Source organism: Aotus nancymaae, unplaced genomic scaffold (genome assembly GCF_030222135.1).
Source record: "Aotus nancymaae isolate 86718 unplaced genomic scaffold, 86718_ANA_hifiasm-v0.15.2.pri h1tg000014l, whole genome shotgun sequence".
In the NCBI taxonomy this organism is placed as follows: Eukaryota; Metazoa; Chordata; class Mammalia; order Primates; family Aotidae; genus Aotus; species Aotus nancymaae.
Genome location: NW_026988425.1, coordinates 85731783 through 85754938, shown reverse-complemented (window position 1 = coordinate 85754938; position 23156 = coordinate 85731783). Strand labels below are relative to the sequence as shown.

At 43.6% G+C, this 23156-nt stretch overlaps 1 long non-coding RNA gene across 6 annotated transcripts in view; it reads left to right on the top strand.

Moving 5' to 3' along the window:
• Positions 1 to 196: 196 nt before the first annotated feature.
• The window catches only part of LOC105734692 (uncharacterized), a 160032-nt gene continuing 137072 nt past the window's right edge, over positions 197 to 23156 (top strand). For 4 of the 6 annotated variants that reach the window (XR_010342613.1, XR_001111593.2, XR_010342615.1 and 1 more), the window contains exons 1-3: positions 197 to 320; positions 11481 to 11587; positions 17653 to 17750. This is a non-coding gene — a long non-coding RNA (uncharacterized LOC105734692). Of the gene's footprint in view, positions 321 to 8922; positions 9013 to 11480; positions 11588 to 17652; positions 17751 to 23156 lie in introns of those variants that run through there. The other 2 variants (XR_010342614.1, XR_010342612.1) reach the window with 2 other exon arrangements.

The following is a 23156-nucleotide window of genomic DNA, read 5'->3' as shown; positions in this document are numbered from 1 at the left end:
TTTGAAAATTCTTTCAATGGATTTTTTTTTCCTTGAAAGATCGTACTGGGGGAAAATGATACTTCTATTAGTTACATATTCTCCAATCGCATACTCGCACCCCCCTCGTTTTGAGATCGCTCCCCTAGGCAGGCTCAGGCGGGCGCGGAGCGGCGCGGAGTGACAAAGCCGCCGCTGCCGCCGCCGGGGGTGGGAGCCGCTCTTGCCCGCCCGCCCCTCGACTCGCGAGGGCGTAAAAGTTTGTCTCAGCTCGAGCATTCGTAGCGCCAACACGCCCTCAGGTAAAGGTGGAAGTAAATGGCCACGCTGTATTGACAGAGGTAGGGTTTGTTTTTTAATACTCGTTCTCACTTGAGGTCTCACCAGGGAGGGGTTTGGGAAGCACTGCGTGTTTGGGGGACGTCTTGCGCTTCCCGGTCTCTCCAACCTACAAGCCGGGAGTCGGCGACCCGACCGCTTAGTGATGAGCGATGATTTTAAAGAGCAGACTACAAGGCTTTCCCGTGCCTGCCCCACAGCCCCTCCAGCTCGAATGATGGAGAGACTGTCAATGCACTCCGCGAGCGCTGGCCCATTGTACGCGGCTGATGGCGAGGAGGCGACTGGGGGTGGCAGGGGCTCCTTGCCCTCGCCCCTATGCCCAAATAAACGCGCAAACGCGCTCTCATCTTCTGGTCACTTAAAAGGTGAAACGAACACGATTAAAATAGACCAAAAAAAGAAAGAAAAGAAAACCTTTCTATGTACAAATTCTAAATCGTAGTCCCCATACAGTCAGAGACAGGGAGTCGAGGGCAGAGGCAGCAGGCGAAGAGAGGGAGACAGGGCGCGGGAAGGAGAACGCGGAGAGAGACGGAGGGAGTGGGAGACGAGCGAGAGCGAGCGCCAGGGCACTGCAGGCACGCTGGACGCCCGGTCCACAGGCCCAGCCGCCCTCGGACCCTGGACCGTGCGTCGTGGGCACCAGAAACGAGACTCGGCCAAATCCTGCCTCACCAGGCAAGTAACGCAACGGTTATCGTTTCTCTTGAACTTGGGGTTGGTGACGGGCAGCTCCGGGAGGCAGTCTTGGCTCGCACGGCCTCCGCGGGCCGGGAGCAGAGTCTAGGCAGCCGGGGCGGGGCGAGGAGAACTTTCCGCGGGGCCTGCTCGGGAGTTGCCCTCCCTCGGCCTCTGTCTCGCCCTTGCGCGAAGGCAAGGATCGCGGCCGCCGCACTGCCCTGGAGGAGAGGATCGTGCCAGGCGAGCAGCAGCAATCCACATTCGAAATAGGCGGCCCCCACCCCCACCAGCTATTCCCTATGTCCCCCTCGGCGGGAAACAGCTGCCCAGGCTGGGACCGGGACCCGCACGTTTAACACCGGCCAGGCTTTTTCTGCTGGTGCCTAGCTCGACCCGCGGTGGAGCCGGCTTAGGAGTCCGGCCCGGCTGGCTCTTGTGCCTGCGCCTTGCCTGTAGCGGCCAGAACCTGGCGAGCCTGGATCCAGCCGCTCACCTGCAGGCGCCGTTTGTAACGCCATCCCCTAATGTAACGCGATCGATGGCTGCCTGTCTGATGTGGGCGATAGTGTCAGCGGATTAAAAGGGACATCAAGCCGCTCTCCCGAGCGGACAACCTGCGGCGGCGGCGAGAGCACCGGGATTCGCAGCCTAGCAGCGGAGCCAGACTCCTCGCGCCGCTGCCAGCGGGCTGGGGGCGGGGAGGGGGGTCGCATCCCAGGGGTGGGGAGAGAGGGGGTGTGTTGAAAGGAAGAGGCTCAATTAAAACCTACAAGAGCGGTTTCCTCTGTGCCGGGCAGGGGCGTGCGTTTGCGTCAGAGGGCGCGCGGGGGGCGGGGGCAGCCGACGCCTGGGACCGCACCCGGGGGCTGGGTGGGCTCTGGAGCGAGGCGACCGAGCCTAGCTGGGCTGGCTCCGGGTCAGGCCCTGCAGGAGAAAGGCAAGGCGAGGCGGGACGACAGCTGAGCCTGGCCGGGAGCGGCGGCGCCCACCCATCCTCACTGTGGGCTCTCCGTGCCCCTGCAGGGCTTTCAAACTTGAAAGAGGCCCCTGGGACCCGACGTGACCCTGGGGGTGGGGAGAAGTTGGGCCCGCGAGGCCTCGGGCGAAGCCGCCGGCTCCTCCGGAAGGAAGGGGGAGGGTGCAGTCCCTTGCCCTCGTCCCAGGGGTGGGAGTGGGAAGCTGTTGGTGGTGATGCCGGAGCAGTCGAAGCTCGCGGCTTTTCGGAGGAGGGGAGCCGCTAGCACTCCTGCGGGGCATCCGCGCCAACATTCTGTCACAAGAGGGGGCGGCGAGAAATCAAGGCTTTTCGAGAAGGGCGCTGTCCCCCTCTCGGACTCGTCCGCCCTGAGCGGCACTTAGAGCTCAGTTTCTCTTCCGAAGCTTGTGTCCCCGACCGCGGTGACACACCCACAGGGCGCCCCACTTGTGCTCCAGCACTGCCTCCAGCAAAAAAGTCTTCCGTAGAGGCACTGAGGGGTCAGCTCAGTTCCTGGGGAGCCCTTTCTTTCTCTCTTCAAGGCTGTCGTTTGATACTGGTCCCACTTGGCACACTTGTCCCGGGCCTAATGCAACCCACACTCAATCAGGAAATAACGATATCTGTTGTTGTTGGGTAGGGTACCTAACAGAAAACTGATCGTAGTTTTCTAGAGTACTTTGATCCCCTAATTGGGAAACTCCACATACTAGTCTAGGCACGCTCAGCTGCAGGAGCAGGAAACGCAGTTGAAGTGTCCACTTTTCTTTCACAGGCCCCCCACCCCCTTTAGATCTCTCTCCCTCCCTTCTAGGCCAGGCCTTTCACCCCGGAACCTTAAGCTGAGTCTGGACGTGGTTCTTGGCTCTTGCCTCAGCATCCTACCCGAGGCCTCCAGCCAGGCTCACCCTCTCCAGAGTGTCTCTCTCTCTCTCTCTCTCTCTCTCTCTCTCTCTCTCTCCCCCCCCCCCCATCTGTTTGGCGGGTCTGGGAACTCAAAGGGCCTCGCCAAGGGCCTGGGCTCCTGGGGGCCTCCCTTCCTACTTCTGCCTTCCTGGTCCTGATCAGTGCACACTAGGTCTTTAGTGTGGTTCCCCCAAAAGGCGATGAGAAGGTACCGCTCCGCTTGGGGAAAGGAATTAGGCTGTAAGCCTATGTAGTACCCCTTGCGGGCTGCTAGAATCAAGCTCAGCGTTAATCACGTTTTAGAAGACCTACCAGAAAACGCTTGATCTCTCCCAGCCACCAGTAAACTGCTGTGATCTGGTGAGAGAGGTAGAGAAACACAGATCGGTTTGGCTGCACATTCAGCGTTGACTTGCGTTCCAGGGCCCAGAGTCCGGAAGTAAGCTGACTTTCTAACCTATTAACATACCCCCTCCCTCCATGTCTTTCTTACGACAAGACTAAACCATTCTTTACTAATTCTATGGTCTTTTTGATATTGATATCTTGGTCTCCGGAAAGTCATTCATTTTGACTTTTTGGTAAGTCACACTGAACAAAAGTGGCCTTGTAAAAACATTTTCTAAATCTAGTTCAAGAGCCATGGGACCCTACAAATGACCAGATATGTGTAGGAAATTCCCTTTTATACCTCTTCCCTACCTCAAAATCGTTAAAAATGATATTATTCTGTTTAGTAAGACCACAGAACAGAACTAACCCTGTTTTATCAAGCCCATCTGGAGAGATGAACATGCCTGCAATCATTGGGGAAAAGGTCAGTGCCTCTGATCTTGCTGCAGACCTTTCCCAAAGAGCTTATTTGAAAGGTGCCGAATCAATTAGTCTCCCCTGGCATGAGATTAAAGCCAGGAAGGGCATAGTTGAAGATGTATTTAAAATGGTCTCACACAGATCTTTTGGAAGAAAGGGTGGAGAGAGGCACAGGAATGCCCACCTAATGTTTTGTGATTACTAAAAAACAAAAACAAAACAAGCAAACAAAACCCCAGCCTATCTCAGAAATCTCTACTGAACCCAACCTATATTGTGGCTGCCCAGTTGTAAAAAATTCTGCCTTTATCAACAAAAAACAAGGTGGACAGGCCAAGTTACGAGTTAGGCTTCTGCTGGACTGCCTACTCTTAGCTTGTACATATAGTCAAACCAGGAACCCAACAGACTCCAGTGTTCATTATCGCTGTGGTAGCCCCAGGCATTTCTTCTTTGTCACCTTTGGGTCTAAACACTCAGAGATAAGTGCTATACCTTAGTTTAGTTTTCTATCTCAAACCAGTCATTTAAAGCACATGTTTTTAAAAAGAAAGAGAAGGGAAGCACTTCTCCTTTTGGCCTAGGCCCCCAGTTAGAGGGCCCAGGAGAAGCAGCCCCGGAAGGATGGCAGGAGAGCAAGCAGTGACCTTTGGATGCAAATCAAGCCTTTTTATAGGAGGAAAAGTGACAATCATTCTTAGCATACCAGTTAAGCCAGAGCCAAATATTTACTTTTTATAAAAATCAAGCCTTAGCTATCTAAATGAATTTATGAAAAAGAAAAAAGGAAATAAATGAAGACTTTTGTGTTACAAAACACATTTATTTTAAATGCCCAACTTGAGTGAAGAATAAAACTGCATGGCTATTCTTCCCAGGGAAAATAGGTTAGGTTTGGATGAAAGTTGAAGTTTTGAAATGAGTTTGAAGGTTGTTAGAGTACCCTGACAATACAATCAACTGTGCTATATAATCATTTCCCTTAATAGTTACCTGTCAGAGCACCTATTTCTTTTACTACAGGATTAGCCCATCAGAAGTAGATCTGAGTTGTATATTTCACTGACTAAAGACTGCTTGAATATGTTTAAATCTTTTATGTCACTTTCTTCACTGCCTATGAGATAAACTAGTGGAAAAGCATTGGCTCAAAAAGCCAGCAGATCTGCTGGTGTTACGAGTCATGCTGCAATTGTATTTACCTATCAGAAGGTTGATCTAAATAATAAACCTAACATTTCTTTCTAAACTGTCAGTGGACAGATGTGTTTATTACAGTGTCCTCCATCATTGAGGAGAAAGGGGTTTAGGTAAAGTTTAAATAAAGAAAAGCATAAGCATAGTACATCACTGATATAAGCAATAGAACAGTAAACAACTATGCCCTTTGTTATGCTGTGTATATTTTATTTACACATTTCAAAGGTGGAAAATAAACTTAGCCCATCTTTGAGGGGAGTTAATAAAGTATTCCAAATGCATGATCTAACAAAACTCGGGGATCGTTCTATGTTTTATTGTTATACCCCTGCATAAAATCTTCTGAAGCTGAAAAGAGAAAGGAAAGGGCTTTTGTGTTAGTTGATCCTTGGCTATTCTAGGGCTCAGGTTGGTGTGAAAGGGACGAGGAGGTCACTTGAAATCTCCTTTTATCTACTCTTATTTTCTCTCTGGATCAGCAACTTTGAATAGACATCATCTAATCGCTCTTAATGGAAAGAAACTATGGGAGCAACAAAAATGCCTTTACTCTAGAAGTGAATACATGCATGCAGACAGCTAGCTGAGCTTTCATAGAACTGAATCTCTGCACACATGTACTTAAAGATTTTTCAGTGCATGGATATATACGTAAATATTTCCCATACATGGGGGGTGATTAGGTAGGTTATTTTGCCCTTAGGCATAAGTATGAACACATATCTACCTTAGAATCTCTAACAAGCAAGTCTAGGTGATACTTTCAGCTGACTCTTCTTCGTTCAGCTTTTTCATGCCCTCACTCACTCTCTGGGCATATTTAAGTCCTGAAAAATAAAAGCAAATAATTAAGAACACAATGTACAGCTTTTTCCAGAAGTCATCTTATTTCCTTTCTGTTTTCAACTGGAAGTCACAGTGACAGGAGGATTTCTCTCCAGGGGGGTGGAGATTGTGTGACAGGTGGGAGGTAATGGGGCAAAACAAGACCTTTACTTTCAACTTCTCCCCACAGTTTTTTTCTTTTTGGTCTTGCTTGGAGTTAAATTGGTTAAAACACAATAAATAGTGGAAAACAAGAGCCTGGCACTAGGCAGTGTAAAAGTTTTACATGCTATAGACACATGTCTCCAAATTCTTGAAGCTGAGCAATTAATCACAATTTATTTGAAATTAGAATTATTTTAGTAAGTCTCATATGCTGGTTAAAATGTCCAAGTTGTCTTCCTTGGGCATCGTTATAGTATTTACTTCAAAAGGGAAAACATCTCCCAGGACATTTAATATGAATGATAATCCAGAAAAGGACATTGGATTTCTAGGACCGAAAGCACTGGGCTTTACCTCCTAAGAGGTGAACACTCCCCCAACCTCATATTCTTCTAAGTAAAATTCTCATTGCTTCCAAAGCTTGGGACACTTTAATGTAAAATTCCATCAAGGGAATACTTGGTTACCAGGGCTACAAGTTCCCATCTCAACCTACGAACCTCTCCTCCTCTGGCTCCAGATTGCAGAGACCCTGGGCTGTCAGGGCTGGGACTTTGGGGACATCTCTCTCCCCACCAGGCTGCTGGCGATTGCAGTTCTAAAGTTCGAAGTTGGGTGGGGGAGGAATAATCCCTCTTTAACTCCTCTCCTTCCCACTCTCAATTCTGAACCCCAACGGATACGTTTCCCCGGGTTTCCTAGTGAATAGGAGCATAGGAGCCGCCCTGTCCAATAAAGATTAAATTAAGTAGAAGAATCCCAGCCGCTGGATATTTGGAAGCTCCGGTGGGGCGTCAAACCGACGTTTAACACATTTTTTCCACTCACTGTGCACAAATCCTGGACCTGTTGGGCTTAACTTTAGAAAAGAAGGAAGAAAAAAATATATAAGAAAGGAAGAAGGAAAAAAAATCAAAGGAAGTCACAGAGAAATTCCGCTTTCAAGGGGGAAGTGGCTTTAAACTCAGAGTGGCTGAGGCAGAGGCTGGCCTTCCTGACCTTTCCTGTCTTTTCTTTCCGAGAACCGCTCCCAGAGTTGGAGCTGGTCCCCGACCGCCCCCCACCCCCCAGGGCTCAGGACTTTTCTGTTTTGGTGGTCTGATTCTATGTTTATTCCTTAGGGACAGTGTGGTAGCCCGGGATCATGACCGGATGTGCATGCAAGGGGAGAGTTGAGAACCCAGTCTCTTCGTCTGTGGTGACAATTTTTATTTTCTTAAATAAAGGTTTTGGTAGCATGAACTGAGCAGCTTTCTCCGGTTACTGTCTGGCAGGAGAAACAATGGTTTTCTCTGTAGGCTTTCAGCTGCTGGACAACTAACCTTGAAGCTGAGGCCCGGTCGAGTGCCTCCTCCCCTGGGGGCCATCCTGGCCCCAAAATATCAGCAGCTCACTCCTACCAGCTCTTCTAGTCCCTGGGAGCAGTCCAGAGGGGCAAAAGGCAAGTCCCTTCGTGGCAAAGGCTTGTCCATGCAAACACAACACTGAATAAATTAACCTCAAACCAGCTAGTTGGGGTGTAGTAGTTTAGCAGGACTAATTGCAGACAATGGAGCTGAAATGACTTTTCCAATTAGCTGCTGGTTGGAGTTTAGTTGGAGGAACTGTCAGCTCCAACGATGGGTAATTGCTTTATTGCTCACAAAACTATCATCTATTTAGAACATATGTGCTAATTACTTTGGATGGGCGTCGAAAAAGAGACCATAAATCTAATAGCACTTAAAAAAGTCTATGGTGCTTGTAAGCCACCCCAGCCCCTTGCACATTCTCTCCTGCCCAGGTTGGCATGATAGATGGCTGCCTTTCAGGAAGGGGAAGGTTTGGACAGGAGGCGAGGACGGGATGCTCTGGTCAAATAGCTTGGAGAGTGAGTGTCCTGTGCGTGCTGTGCTGAGGCGATAAATCACTGTCATCAAAACCAGTCCCCTCTTTAGTAGCGCACTTTTCATTTTCGCAAAAGATTACTTTAGAAATCTTTTAATTGGATTATGCTGGGAAATTAATCTCCTTTAGCCTTGGCTAAATTTATTGTGGCCACTGACTGAAGGAAAGCCCTGTCACTGCAGTGAGAGCCATGTCCCCTTGTTCCTTGTTCCTCCACCCTCCAGGATCTCCCAGCTTCGTGTGACAGTCGTGCCCCAAGTCCTTGGGAGTGACTGGAGTGAGAAAGGGTGGAAAGACACACCTGGGCAAAGGCTGCGGAAGTCCGCAGTGAATCCCCTTTGTCCTAAACACTGCGTTTCTGTCCGCTATTCCCTAGTTCCATATCCAGCATCCCCACAGCACCTCGCCTTTACCAACAAGGGGTTTTGGGGACCTGCTGCCGGGAAAGAGGCTGGAGTGGCGGGAAGGGAAAGTGAGGTGTGTCGGGGGAGCACTGACTGCCAAACTTACTAGTTTGCCCTCTCCCCCTCACCCCCTTTCTGGGTCTTCGGCCCAGAGCTGCGGTCTTGCGAAGACTACTCTGCGCAAAAACGCACAGCTCGCTCTCGGTGTTCTTCCTGGCGAAACTCCGGAGACACTTCCCTTTGACGTGCGTGGCGCTTGAGGCCGCGGGTCTAGGGCCCTTCTCACTCCTCCTGGCTCCTCAAGCACCCGCTCATTGTCGGGCGGTGACCTCCCTTCCAGCCTCGCCGCCCTGCGCGGTCAGCCTAGTCCAGCGCGACTCCGGCAGTCGCGGGAAGTGGAGGATCCGGCCCCGCCGGCCGCGCCTCTCAGCGGGAGATAACAACATCTGCCTGAAACGGGATACCTACTTTTGCAGCTCAATTGAGCTCTTAATAGCAGCCTCTGAGGTGTGGTTAATTGATGGGGATAAAGGCGTATTGACTTGATGGGGAGACGCCACTGATCCTTTAATATACTTTTAAAAGAACAACCACCACCCCCAAACACCGGCCTATCTTTGCTCGGTGGGGGGAAAAGGCAGGGATCCGGAGGCTGGAAAAACGGCGCTGGTGATGTTTTTACCAGGAAGCGTCAGTGTGGGGTAAGCCCTGGCTCTCAGGGCTGAGGCACCAGAAAGCGGCCAAGGCGCCCAGCTCGGGCTGACAGCGCGTTGTTGCGTGGCTGCGGGGAGCGAGGAGGGATGGGGAGCCAGCCGAGAGAGCACCGACTGACAGGTGACCCGGCCGATAGGCGGGGAGGAGCACGAAGCGGGGTGGTGGGGGGACGTCACTTCTCCCTGGGCTCTGCCCCTCTATGAGCCCTTCCCCTACTTGGGGCTGGATACCCACAAGCCAGACGCCTCTGTTTGCCCGCCCTCCTTGGTTAGAGAGACTCTGAATCCAGTATGAGCTACATCGTCAAGTGGCGGCGGGAACTCGGGGGTTCCGCTGCCTGGACAACCTCAGGCCCCCGCGTCAGGACAGAGGCACGCGCCCGTGTGTGTGTGTGTGTGTGTGTGTGTGTGTGTGTGTACGCGCGCGTGCGCGCAAGCTGCCCCGAAACGCACACCTGGAGCACAGCAGCCCTGAGCACGTGGCCGCATTTACACCAGGTCCGTCCAGAACCCCAGTGCCAGGAGTACTGGGATTGACCTACGCTGCAGCTGTGTCCCGCTGCCGGGTCAGAGGAGCCCTAGCGCACCATCCCACCCAGACCTCTGCTTATCGTTTTCTCCTCAGTGCCTTCCCTTTCCTTTGCCTGATTTCCTTTTGCTCAGTCAGTTCTAGCTGAGTCTCTAGAGGGTCAAAGGAATGTTTTACTCGTCGCAGGTTAGGTGAACCGAACTTAGGTTCACACAAGCACTAAAATGAAAAAAAAGAAAAAATCAGATTGCCTTTTCTGTTTGCAAAGGGGAACCTCCTCCAGATGTGGGCTGTGGTGTCCCTAGCAGGTTTCGCACGTCTCCTGTTTTACCTTTGGAAAAAGATAACCTTGATACTTCAGGTTTGAGCTCCCTCTGGAAGCAAAAAGAGAAACGACTCCAGTCACCGTCTATGTTTTATTGCATTGAGAGATTGCAGGTGTTTAGGCTGCAGCTATTGTCCGCCTTCCTCCCTGAGCTCACATAACAAGGATGAAAGAGTCTAAGGAACTTAGTTTCCCCAAACGCTCTTGCATATGAGGGCGGGGAAACTTCGGAATCAAAGATTTGAAGAAATGCAATTGAGTCCCAACTCGCAGAGTGTGAGTCTCCGTGTGGTTCCGTCCTTCCGCCGTTACTGTCTAATCTCATCTAGTGTCATTTTTCTGCCTTCTGTAAATCTCTAGGAACTCAAGATTCCCTGTCGTTTAGCCGTCGAGCTCCCGACCCCTCCGCATCCCTAGTCGGGAAGGACTGCGAGCTGGGCTCTAAGGTCGTGGTCTGGTCCTCGGGGACAAGGCCCCAGGTCCACACTCATTCCTTGGCCTGCAACTCCTGTTGAGAAGTTCCCCGCCCGGAATGGAATCGTGACCTGGCGCTAGGTCACCTACTGATGAGAGTGCCCGAGGCTCTCCTGAAGGCCTCATATCTTCGGGCCTCCAGGGTCCAAAGGTGCCTGTGGCGGCCCCTCGTCCGCCTGAGCCCTGGGATCAGCGCTACCCTCAGTGCTGCAGGCCCCCGGGGCGGCCGGGGAACACCTGCCCCAAGACCAGACCCGGCCCCACTGCAGTCCAGGACCCTAACTCTCGAGTGTCTCCGCACGACCCTCACTCCTCAAGGGTGCTCCCTTGAGAACGAATTCTTCACTCTGCAGACCAGGATCCCTTGTAGGGGCCCCTCCCACCCCTCTCCACTTGGCTCGCGAACTCCGACCCTGAGCGCAGCTCTGCCGGGAGCGGCTCCCGGAAGCGAGGCCCACATCCGGCCGCGGAGCCTCGCGCGCGGGGTTGGCTGCTAGGCGCTCGACGCAAGTGCGGTGCTCTGCGCGGCGGAGGGGCCCCGACCGCGGGGCCCCGGTCGCGGGATCTGCGCAGTGTGGGACGTCATTGCGAGGCAAGAGGCAGTGCTCTCGCCAGCGCAGAAGGCCACAGCTCCGCGAGCAGGCGGGAGGCAAAAAGTCCCCGGCCTGCGCCGGGGGCTTTCAAGAGGGAAGCCAGGCCCGACCGGGGGGTGGCGCACGCTTCCCGACCCCGGGCGCACGCCCCAGCTCCGCGCGGGCAATTGGCGCCCCCTCGGGTAGGCGCGGCAAACCTCTTAGGAATGGGCCCCAGGGAGTGTGAGCGAGTACCCGCCGATCTTTTAAGGTTCAGAGATCCACCGTCGAACGAAGCCGCTTTTGCAACCTCCCCATTTCGCCTCCTTTCCCCCGCTCCTCGCGCTGGCTAAGGTGCTGAGCCTTGCCATCCTCCTGGGATGGCTAACGATTTGCCCTGCCTTGGGCAGCCACTCCTCTTCAGGTGGTGGGCTGCTGGTAGGGATAGGAAGCAAGGCCTGGGGCACGGTTGGAGACCCTTACACCTGATTTTCTATTTTAAGGAGGGACTGGGTTTCAAGAAGCTGGAGAGTCTCTGGGGTTTACTTTTGTGGCCCTTGGCACTTTTTAAAACAACCATCTGCAAGGCGGGAACAGCGGATAAAGTGCTATGTAGTTCATAAAAAAGATATTGGGAGACTGTATCTCAAGAGTTTTTCCAGAGATTGTTTTGTAATCTCTCAATTTAGATTGAGAAACGGAAATACCACCACCCTTCAGCCAATCTGCTGGGAGGACTGCTTGCAGGGGACTCGTGCTCCAGATGTTGCACTAGAGGCGCTGCAAGTGTGAGCAGGTAATGTGGAGAAGAGTGACATTGTTAGCAGAAAGCATCTAATTAAAAATGACTTCATTTGATTGGAAGGATGAAAAAACCTTTTTAAATAAATCCAGATTCACTGGCCTAAGCTCAGCCAATTTATGAATACGGAGCCCGACTGGGGTCTGCTTTCTTTCAAAGATGTCATCTTAGAGGTAATAGCATAGGTGAAGTCATTTGGTTACACTGTGGAAACTTTTATAGAATCTTCCTCGGGAATTTAATTCAGTGCTTCTTCATTTTATTAGGAACAGACTGACTCCATCAACTGTGCTCTCTCCTTGTTTAGAGGCAGGACTGCTTGAAGCAATTAGGTTCACCAATTAGCATAGTTTTACTGACCTCCGCAGCAGCACCACCAGCGTTCCATTTCTTCAAAGTTAGGGAAAAGCTGAAACACAGCATGCTTCCCAGGTGTCCAGGTTGGAGAGATAAGCCCAGGAGCAGGGTGGTGGAGCAGTGCAAAAAACTTTTTCTAATAGTCCCCAAGTATTTGTTTTAGCAACTTTGGTGGATTTTTTTTAACCCCCTTTCTGATTCTGGATCCTGTAATACCTCCTTACTTTGACATAGCCCTTAAAGCCTCTCTCCTTTGGTTGTATTTTGGCAGAATTGCTTTTAAGAAAGTTAATTTTCTATTTTCTCCCTTCTCTTCTGTCCTCCTGTATGCTATTGAGCTTGTGGGAAATTTTAGCGTCCATAGAGAGGAAATCGTTGACAGGGCCGTTGAAACCTTGTTAGGTGACAAGGTAAGGGCTCAGGTGTGGGTGTGTGTCTATCTCAGAAAGCTATGAGGAGAGGCCAGAGTGAATACTAGGAGAAAGTCATTGCTTTTCCTAATTTTTAAGGTGTACCTACAAGGCTACTCTGCAATCTTCTCACCATAAGCTCAATCAGCTGGTACGTCTTTAGTCAAAGAAAATGTTTGAAGCTCAAAGCAGGCTAGAAAAGAAGGATTTTGCTCTTGTTACTGTCAGGGGTAGTAAAGGCATTAGATTTATTTACATGGCTGTTGTTCCTCTCTTGTTCTCTCCTAAAATATACATTTCTCTGGAAGATTTCACTAGATTAAATTGCTGACAGTTCATCAGTAGCAGCAACAATGTAATTCTCCTAACCTTATTAAATCAATAAATACTAGATCCATGCATTGAATTAAAAATGCATCAGCATGGCCAGGAATTATGATCATATGGCCAAGGATCTCAGAATCGAACATGCCATTCAAAAATTGACTAGTTAGCATTTATTTAGTCTTCTTTTTCTGTTTTGGATGTGTGATTAGGTATTCTGGAGTTTTAGCGTTTCAGGGACTGTTGTGTCAATTTTTTTGTTGTTGTTGCTGTTTATAATCTTGAAAATTCTTTTCTTTTACTAACGTCTCGCATTTAACCATGAATATGATGCATACATTTACAATAGTAATGCAATGTGACTTCATAGTTCTTGCCATTAGTTTTCATCAAGGAAATATACTTCTACTTAGAATACATTACTCTAATAAGACATACTTAGGTCCATAACTTTCTACAGAAGCACAAATAAATTTAGATACATAGGCTTTTGTATAAGTATAAATAAATATACTCAGTGTGAATATACTGCTGTACATTTATTTTAAGTTTATTTTTAAAAGAAAACCACATTTATCTTCCAACACTGTCAACTACATTATGAGCAAAATATTTATCATTTTAAAATAAGTCATTTATTTGTAATTCGACTTGCTTGCTGGAATTTACACAAGAGCTTGAATTAAAAATTTTAAGTCTTTAAACTTAACACAGCATTGCAAAGTAACATATATCTTAGATGATTACATTTTATATGTGAAGAAATACCTCAAACATGGTTTACCAGGAATTAGTTAAGATGTAGATTAGTAGGTAGATTTACACTTAGTTTCTAATGAAAACAAGGACCGTGTATAACACTTTGTAGTTGGATGGACAAAGTAATATTTACTTTACCCAGATATTTGACCATACTGATTAATGATGCTAATTATTTAAAAACATTCATCTCCTATTGATGTCAGCCAGCTTAGATGGTACTGAATTCTGAAGATACAGTCATTGGCCCTTGGGTTCACCACACTGTGGAAGAAAAATCTTTATTTGACGAAATAGGCAATCAACTGAAATCTATCCTCTTTAAATAAACTGATTCCTCAGTATTTTCCCAGTGTTGGTGTAAGTTGTTGTCTGTGATATCCCCCAGGGCTCTTTTCCTCTGCTCTCTGATTTGGTATATAAAAGCAGCTCTGAATGATGGATTACTGTGTCATTGCAGCCTGCGAAGGATTAATTTGTTTCATTGATTTCTCTTTAGGCAGATTGCCAGAATTTGCTGCTTCCCACCTTTCCTCAAGACTTCTAGAAGTAATAGACAGTAATAGCCTAAGACAAATCAGCTTCTTCTTATAAAAATAGAATCAGGAAACTAAGAGTCCTAGGAAAGCTATGGCAAACTTTTTTACTGGCACACTGAAAGAGCAATTAATAGGCTACTTCATTTGCTTTAGAATATTTTAAATTGAAAATTTCCTTGAATTGGCAATGTACTACACATCATATTAGTAGATCTTAAGGACACACTTGTAGTGTTTGTTTCATAAAAATTTTCTCTAATTTTTAAGGATTCTGCTTAACTCAGGAAAAAAAAAAGGTCTATGTGATTGACAAGTACCTTTTTTTGTGCCAGATTTCAGGATCAAATAACATGTCAACATTAAGTCAATTTACCTGTAAGTATTTATATGACTCTTTTGCCCAAATAATTTTTAGAAACTTTGGACTGAGAATATCAGATCATAAAAATAGAACTGTTTAAATAAAAAGTAACTTTTATGATAAAAGAAGTAGTATCTGCCCATAAGACAGAATTTACAAAAATTAGAAACGCCATTTTGTGTGTTTTCTCTAAACCTCATTCCTCTAAGCATTTAATGTAATATGATTAAAATTATTATTAAACTCATTTATAATGACTCTATAATGTTTTAACATACCTACTTTAATCATTGCTCTATTAGACAACTCAGATTTTTAATTTTCCATTAGTATAAAGTAAGTTGTAATAAATAGCATTTTAAATAAACCTTCAGCCATCCCTATGGTTATTTCCTTATATTATTAAAAGAGAAATTACTTAGACTGAGAATATAGACTGTTTTTTAAAGTTTTTGATATTGATTGCCCACTTGTTTTCCAGAAAGATTCTACCAATTTATACTGGTACTTAAAAAAATTTCTCTGTAAAAGCAGCATTCCAATTCATGTTATATGAGCAAAGAAAACAGAACAACACTTTTTTCCTTGCGTTCTGAAAGCAGTGATAACATTTTGCATATACTTAATCTGTCAGAAGTATTTTCCCAACTGCAGATGTGAAATAGGCTGGTTATACAAATCTATTTGTTTCTCTTCTGCAGTGCTGAAAATTATATTGATTTAATGATCTCAAGTTATACTTTTTATGCAATTAGTTGTGTAGTAAAAACTAATATTGTCATGTGCTAATGTCTTTCTTCCTCCATTGTGCTATGGTAGTAGTCTATGCGATATCAGCAAGTTTATGCTTTTCCTTTGCTTTGCTGAAAGGAAAAAGGAACATCTGTTTCCATTATATATCTGCATCATAATGATAACAATTAAATAGCTATTATGGTAGTATACAGTAAATATATTTTGCTGAATGACCTGTACTTTCTTCTTGGAAAATTTCAGATATTTTGGAGGCACTTAGTTTTTACACATAGTTTCTGTGTGGACATTTAGATAGGGCTTTGCTTACTTTAGGTAAATTATTGCAGTTCTTATTTGTTTCAGTAAAAACAACCAACCAATCTGATGATGAAACACTAGGCTATTAGATGTGACTCTTGAATATGTTTAAAGTACAAATTAAGTATCTTTCTCAATTCTTAAGTGGGTTTATCATACTGCTAGTAATAAAATTTATTTTGTGTTTTGTGCTTTGTGTAGTACTTTTATATTTTACTAAGTTAGATTAGAAATAGTTATATGTATATGTATTTTCAGCACATTATACATTTTTTTCTTGTATTAGGGGGACACAGTGATATTTACCCTTTAAGCTCAGCAGGAAAATATTTGAAACCACACACAACTATTTTCATTGACCTTTAAAGTTCCAAAGAAGTGTTTTCATTTAATTCAGCTTTTGATTAAAGATGTTTTGGTGGTTACATAAAAAAAGATTAGAAAGTATTTCATACAAAATGATATATGAAGAAAAATAAACATCCATGTACACCAAACCCAGTTTGAGAAATAAAATATTATGAGTACAATTGAAGTCTTCCAGAATATATTTCTTTATGGCTTCTTGAAGAGATAATTACCTTAAATTTGGTAGTTATCATCCTTTTTGCCACTTAGTTACTTTTTTTTAACATGTTCTAGAAATTTGACATAATAACTTGTCTTTTTAAATAAATAATTTTTAAAATGTTGGAGCTGTGACTGTTGTTAGAACTCTTTTGGTCTAATCACCTGTGACTGGGCATGTTTCTCTGTTTTAGTGTTCTCATGTATGAAGTTGGGGTTAAGTCTCTATGATCTCTGCTGTCTTTCTAGGTGTAATTAAAAAATTTTTTTTTCAATGCTGCTTGTGTTCCATATGAAACAAAATGAAACAAACAAAAGATGGAGGCTGAGAAAGGCTAAGTAAGTTGCCCAATACAATATAGTAAGTCACAGAGCAGGGAACAAAACTCAGTTCTCCTGACTTCCATTCAGGTAGTCTTTTCTTCACTCCATATTGCCTGTCATTTTTTCTGATTATTCTTAAGAAGGAGTGGGAGAGAGAATAGAGAAACAGAGATTTTTTTTATTCCTCAGACTGTTTTTTCTATAGGGGAAGAACCACTGAAGCTCTATCAGCCTGAAAGCTACTTACAGGGTTAGAATACTGTGTGTCCTGCATAGTCCGCGAATCTCTTCTGTATTTTCTGGACTTTCCGGGAAAGAATGATAGTTTATATGTAATGAGGTTTTCACTAGGCTCCTTACTCTACAGTTAATTTTCTGATCTCTTTAAAGACCAGGAAAATAGGATGAGGACAAACACAAATTTCTTTTTACATGTATATGTCTCTGAAATTCAGTGTTTTAGCAAGCATGTCTTTAATAAATTACTTTTCCTCTTTTATGTAGTTTATACTGTGTTCAAATCACAAATGACCTTCTATTTGAAAATAGGTTTGTTTGTTGTTTTTATTTAGTAGCAAATTATAACAGAGCACTAAAGTGAAAATAGCACAAATACTGTGGAAATACATTTAAAAATCTCTTTGGAGAAAAACCCCATTCTAAAAATAGCAACTTAGAATTACATGCATATACTTTCCCTTTCAGGTTTTTACTCTAACAAATTTACTTCATTCTTAGTTGAGATGACTAAGCTTGAGTCATAATATTCACACAGTGCCATGTCTCTCCTATGAAAAAATAGCAATGTAACTGGAGGTTGGAGTTATATATTTTATTGTAAAATGATCTTTTCCCGAATTCGTTGCTTCAAGATCAAAAAGTTAGTTTCTTAAAGTACTGCTTTCTTCTATAAATGCATACTTGGGAACTTATAATAGTAACCATTCTCTTTAGGGTGGATGAAGCTGCTAATAGTAGCTTTGTCTGTGCTATAAATATTCTTAACGTAGGTAGTTGTGTTTTAACAAGCAAACCAGATAACACATTTATTTGTCTGTGAGTATTGCAGGTCAAATTATCTTACATGTTCAGCAGCTTCTAATAGGAAAATTTCCTTAGCATACTAAGTTGGGGAGGAGAGATCTGATTTAATCGAGATAGCAGTATTCAGTGCACCTTTTATTTAGGCATTGCTTTCTTTGCTCACATTTACTATGATTTCTTTCATTTCTGCCTGGGAAAGCTTCTTTGGGGTGTGTGTGAGAATATTTCAAAAGGCAACTCTTTGTCCAATTAAAATTTCTGGCAAACCTCTGTAATATAAGGAGTTTTCTACCCTGAGTAAATTTCCCTATGTTTCTCCAGCAGGTAGATGAAACTCAAGAGAAAAGTGTGGGTAAATGAAACTAGCCGATGATGAACCTGTTTTCTCCCTGACCACAATATGAACCAGGATGATGGCGGTAAGAATATTGAGCCTTAACCACTAAACCAGCAATGCTAAAACCAGAAACCCTAGTGAAACACAAGGATATATAGTCATTGTGTAGTCATATATGTTACCTCACTTTCTTATTTATTATAGCTCTCCGTAGAGAGGTGGTGTGGTGTTTACAGAAATAACAATAGAATGTGGTAAATTTTCTTTCTTGGCCATATATAATACCAGGATTATAGGGGCTTAAATATATGCACCATTTCTACTCAGTTCTTAATGACTTCCCTTTAGACCAAGTTGAGATTATTTCAAAACCAGCATTGACTATATATTTTTCATTGACACAGCCAATACACAATTTGTAGCTGTGACTTACAATTTTTGGATACAAGGGGTAGAATTTTCTCTTACTAATGTTAGATTTACATGATGTAAAAATTTGTTCATGTCCTGTTTTGAATTCCCAGTTCTCTAGGATTTTTCCCTATTTGATTCCTAGGAGAATTATGTGACTATTATGCTTCTTGTTCTTGAAGTATAGATATTCAACATATATGTATTGAGTTTTTATCATGCTTAAGGCATGTGAGAGTAGATAAAGGCAAACTCCCTACCCCAATTAGTATCCATAATAATTGATATGGTTTTTTATCAATAATTTCACAGATTTTATTTTCTTAATGTATTCATGTCATTTTTATTAATATTATTATATTGAGACTTTAAGATAAAAAGAAAATATATTTTCTTTTTCCTTGCTGTTAACTTTTTGAAAAAATGCTTGGCATTGAGGCTGGGTGCGATGGCTCTCGCCTATAATTCCAGCACTTTGGGAGGCCTAGGTGGATGGATAGCTTGAGCTCAGGAGTCCGAGACCAGCCTGGGCAACATAGTGAAACCCTGTCTCTACAAAAAATACAATAATTAGCCAGGCATGGTAGTATGTGCCTGTGGACCTGTCTCCTTGGGAGGTTGAAGTGGGAGGATCGCTTGAGCCGGGGAGGTCAAGGCTGTTGTGAGCTGAGATTGTGCCACTGCATTCCAGCCTGAGAAGCCTGGGAGATAGGAATTGTAATTTGGGGGCAGCCTAAATTATAGTATTATTTAATACATATCTTGAATAAATAGAATATGGCATGTACTAACTTTATCTTATTTTATATTTATTTTATATATATGTATATATTTTTGTAGAGATGGGTTTTTTTATGTTGCCCAGGCTGGTCTCATATTCCTGGCCAGAAGCAATTCTCCTACCTTGGCCTCCCAAAGTGCTGGGATTATAGGTGTGAGCTATGGCACCCAGCCATGTTTGTTAACTTTAAATCAGTATTTAAAAAAAAAAGTCTTAGAGTTTTTCTTAATACTCTAAAATATTTTGTTTAAATTAAATAGTCAGTTTAGTTATCTCATTGCAAATAAAATAGTTTTCTGAAAAGTGACCTTTATGTTGTTTAATTGAGCAAAAAGCACATTCATATTTTGAAAACTCAACTAACAAAGTCTATTTTAGTTCAAGTTAGGAACTACACTAAGAATAAAGGCAAATATGTTTTCATAAATATATACGTGTATAAATATACATACATATTTAGAATTTTTTTTTTGAGACAGGGTCTCTGTTGCCTAGGCTGGAGTGCTGTGGTATGAACATAGCTCAATACAGCCTTGACCTGTTGGGCTCAAGTGATCCTTCCACCTCAGTCTCACATGGAGCAGGGACCACAGGCATGCTGCGCCATCATGCCCAGTTAATTTTTGAATTTTTGTAGAGCTGGGGTCTCATTTTGTTGCCCAGGCTGGTCTCAAACTCCTGGGCTCAAGTGGTCCTGCCATTTTGGCCTTTCAAAGTTCTGGGATTACAGGTGTGAGCCACTGTTCCTGGCCTGCTTTCATAAATATTTAAAAAAATACCAGTGTTTGGTCTTGACCATACATTAGCTTTGATGCCGATGCTAATATTATTGAACTTATTATGGCATTGAACATGTTTTTATAGCTCACTAAAATTTTTTAAAAGATGCTAATAATTACCTCTCTCACAAGAAATGGGTTGTTGATATATTTTCCAACAAATTTGACCAGTGCAGATAGCTCTTTTAGATAAAGAGCTTAACAAAAATACCACCATTCTTTTCATAATAATTACAGTCTTTCTGCACTTAATTGTGCAATTTCTTCTACTTCTTTATATGTAGATATAGGAACAAATTTCAGTTTACAGGTATTGGAATTCATTTGGGAATATAATTTGTATCTTGTGTAGAGTGTTTGCATGATATAACAAGGTCCTTTTGAATTTGGTGATTTGTTGGGTTTTGCATTGTTTATATTTCTCAAAATAAGTATGTAAATTCAAAATAAGTATTTTCTTCAATTAGCTGATTTTTGAGATATATGTTTTACAAGATTTATATTTAAAATTGATAAATACATTGCTAATTTCTGGTAGAAGGTTCAGTGGATTATACCATCCGATTTGAGTTAAACTGATGTGATTCTAAATTGTGAAGGTAGTTTTTCTGGAGTGAGTAAAGCTTACAGATTTGAGGGAATAAAGGAGTGGTATTATAGATCTTTGAAAGCTGCATAACAACTAATGTCAATGACAAAGCCAAAAGTCACTGAGATTTTAGTTCTAAGATTAAGGTTTGAATGTGTTTTGAGTTTTGACAGATAATTTTACAATTCTGAAAGTCCTAAATTTTATAGTCAGGAACTGAACTAGCCAAAGGCAATATTTAGTGTACAGTATACATGATCAAGACTTTTGTTCTTACATGAGCTTGCTTAATTATTTTTCCTACCCAAGAGAAGTATAAAAAAGTCCTTAATTTATAAATATTTCTTTTAATAAAAATAGTAAAGCCCTATTATTATTGTATGTTAAGCATATTTAATTTCTTCATCTAATTTCTTCAGTTTTTATAAAATGTAAAACTACCATTTTATTGATGAAGAGTTTGAGGCTCAAACATGATTAAGTAATTTGCTCAAGTCACATAAAGGCATATCTTGTTTTACTGTGGTTCATTTTATTGTGCTTCACAGATACTACATTTTTTACAAATTACGTTTTTTACAAATTTAAGGTTTGTGACGACCCTGTATAGAGTATGTCTATTGGTGCCATTTTTTCAACAGGGTGTGTCACTTAGTGTCTCCATGTCATAATTTGTAAATCTCACACTATTTCAGAGTTTTTCATTATTACAATAACTGTTAGGAGGATCTGTGGTCTTTGACGTTACTAATGTAACATTGTTTTGAGGTGTCACAAACTGAGCCCATCGAAGACAGCAAAGCTAATTGATAAATGTGTGTATTCTGACTGCTCCACTTATCAGCCATTCCCCTTTCTCTCCTTGGGCCACCCTTGTCCCTGAGACACAACAAGATTGAAAGTGTTGTGCCAGTTAATTACCCTATAATGGCTTTCGAGAGTTCAAGTGAAAGGAAGACTCACACCTCTTTTACTTTCAATCAAAAGCTAGAAATGAGGAAATAAGCTTACTGAGGAAGGCTCGTTAAAAGCCAAGACAGACCAAAAGCTAGGCCTCTTGTGCCAAACAGCCAAGTTGTGAAAGCAAAGGAAGTTTTTGAAGGAAATTAAAGTATTGTTGGGGTTCAGGGGAGCCCTCAGCTTCCCTGAGAGGACGTTTCTCCAAGGTTCTTGATCTCCTGCTCTCTCAAGAATGAGAGAGGGGAACAGGTACACTCATAAAGTAAATACCAGACCCCTCAAACAGAGTTTTCACAGAAAAGTGATTTTGTTTTAGGTAGAGAAAGAGAAAAAGGAGAAGAGAAAATGTCCACGGAGAGTATAGAAGTGTACTCCAGCGGGGAAATTCAGAAAATGAAAGCTCCTCTCACACTGAGTGAGAGAATCCAGAAAGATGGAATCCAGGAGAGGAAAGACAGCTTCCACACTAGGTAGAAGGGAATTGAGAGAGAGAGATGGAGTTTAGGAGGGGAAGACAGGCTTCCATGAGAGAGAGTTAATGGAAGGGGATCCAAACATAGAGTCCAAAGGAGTGTGGAAGAAGGGGACTTTTAACCTGGGAGGAACCCCTACTTTCTTCTAGACCTCTGGCCAGTGAAAGGAGTTCCTTAGAACTTCCACTGGAGTGATTGACTTTTTGATTCTTCCCATGCTTGCGAAAATTAAAACAGAAACAGTTAAATCTGGATGGAGAGAGATGGGAGGAGGGCATGGCGCTGGGAAGTTCTTGCCCTTACCAGTACGCCCCCTTGTGGACCTGGAAAGAGAACACATTCCCTCATTATTATTCCAAGGAAAACAAACCGTAAAAAAGCATAGTCTTCACCATGTTGACCAGGTTAGCTGGGCTGGTGGTGCGTGCCTGTAATCCCAGCTACTCAGGAGGCTGAGGCAGGAGAATTGCCTGAACCCAGGAGGCGGAGGTTGCGGTGAGCCGAGATCGCGCCATTGCACTCTAGCCTGGGTAACTAGAGCGAAACTCCGTCTCAAAAAAAAAAAGAAAAAAAAAAAGTATAGTCTTACTGTAGAGAAAGTGTGTGTGGTCTCCATAGAAGATCAAACCAGCCACAATATTAGGTGAAAGTCTAATCTAGAACAAAGCCCTAATTCTCTTCAATTCTATGAAGGCTGAGGAAGTTACAGAGAAAAAGATTGAAGCTAGCAGAAGTTGGTTTGCGAGGTTTAAGGAAAGAAGCAATCTCCAGAATATAAAAGTATAAAGTGAAGCAGCAAGTGTTGCTGTAGAAACTATGGAAAGTTATACAGAAGATCTAGCTAAGATCATTGACAATAGTAGCTACACCAAACAACACATTTTCAGTGTAGATGAAATGGCCTTCTATTGGAAGAAGATGCCATCTACAACATTTATAGCTAGAGCAGAGAAGTCTAAAGCCTGATTTCAAAGCCTCAAAGGATAGGCTGACTCTTGTTAGAGGCTAAACCAGCTAATGACCTTAAGTTGAAGCCAGTGCTCATTTGCCATTCCAAAAATCCTAGCGCCTTTAAGAATTATGCTAAATCTTCCATGCCTTTATTTTTTAAACAGAAAGACAAAGTCAGGATGACAGCACATATGTTTATCACATGATTTATTGAATATTTTAAACTCATTGTTTTAGACTTGCTGCCTAGAAAAAAGATTCCTTTCAAACTATTACAGCTCCTTGACAATGTACCTGGTCACTCAAGAGCTCTGATGGAAATGTACAAGGAGATTCATATTGTTTTCATGTCTGCTAACACAATGTGTATTCTACAGCCCATAGATCAAGGAGTAATTTCAACTTTCAATTTTTATTAATTAAGAAATAAATTTTGAGGCTGGGCCTGGTGGCTCACGCCTGTAATCCCAGGACTTTGGGAGGCCAAGGCGGGGTGGATCACCTGAGGTCAGGAGTTCGAGACCAGCCTGGCCAACATGGTGAA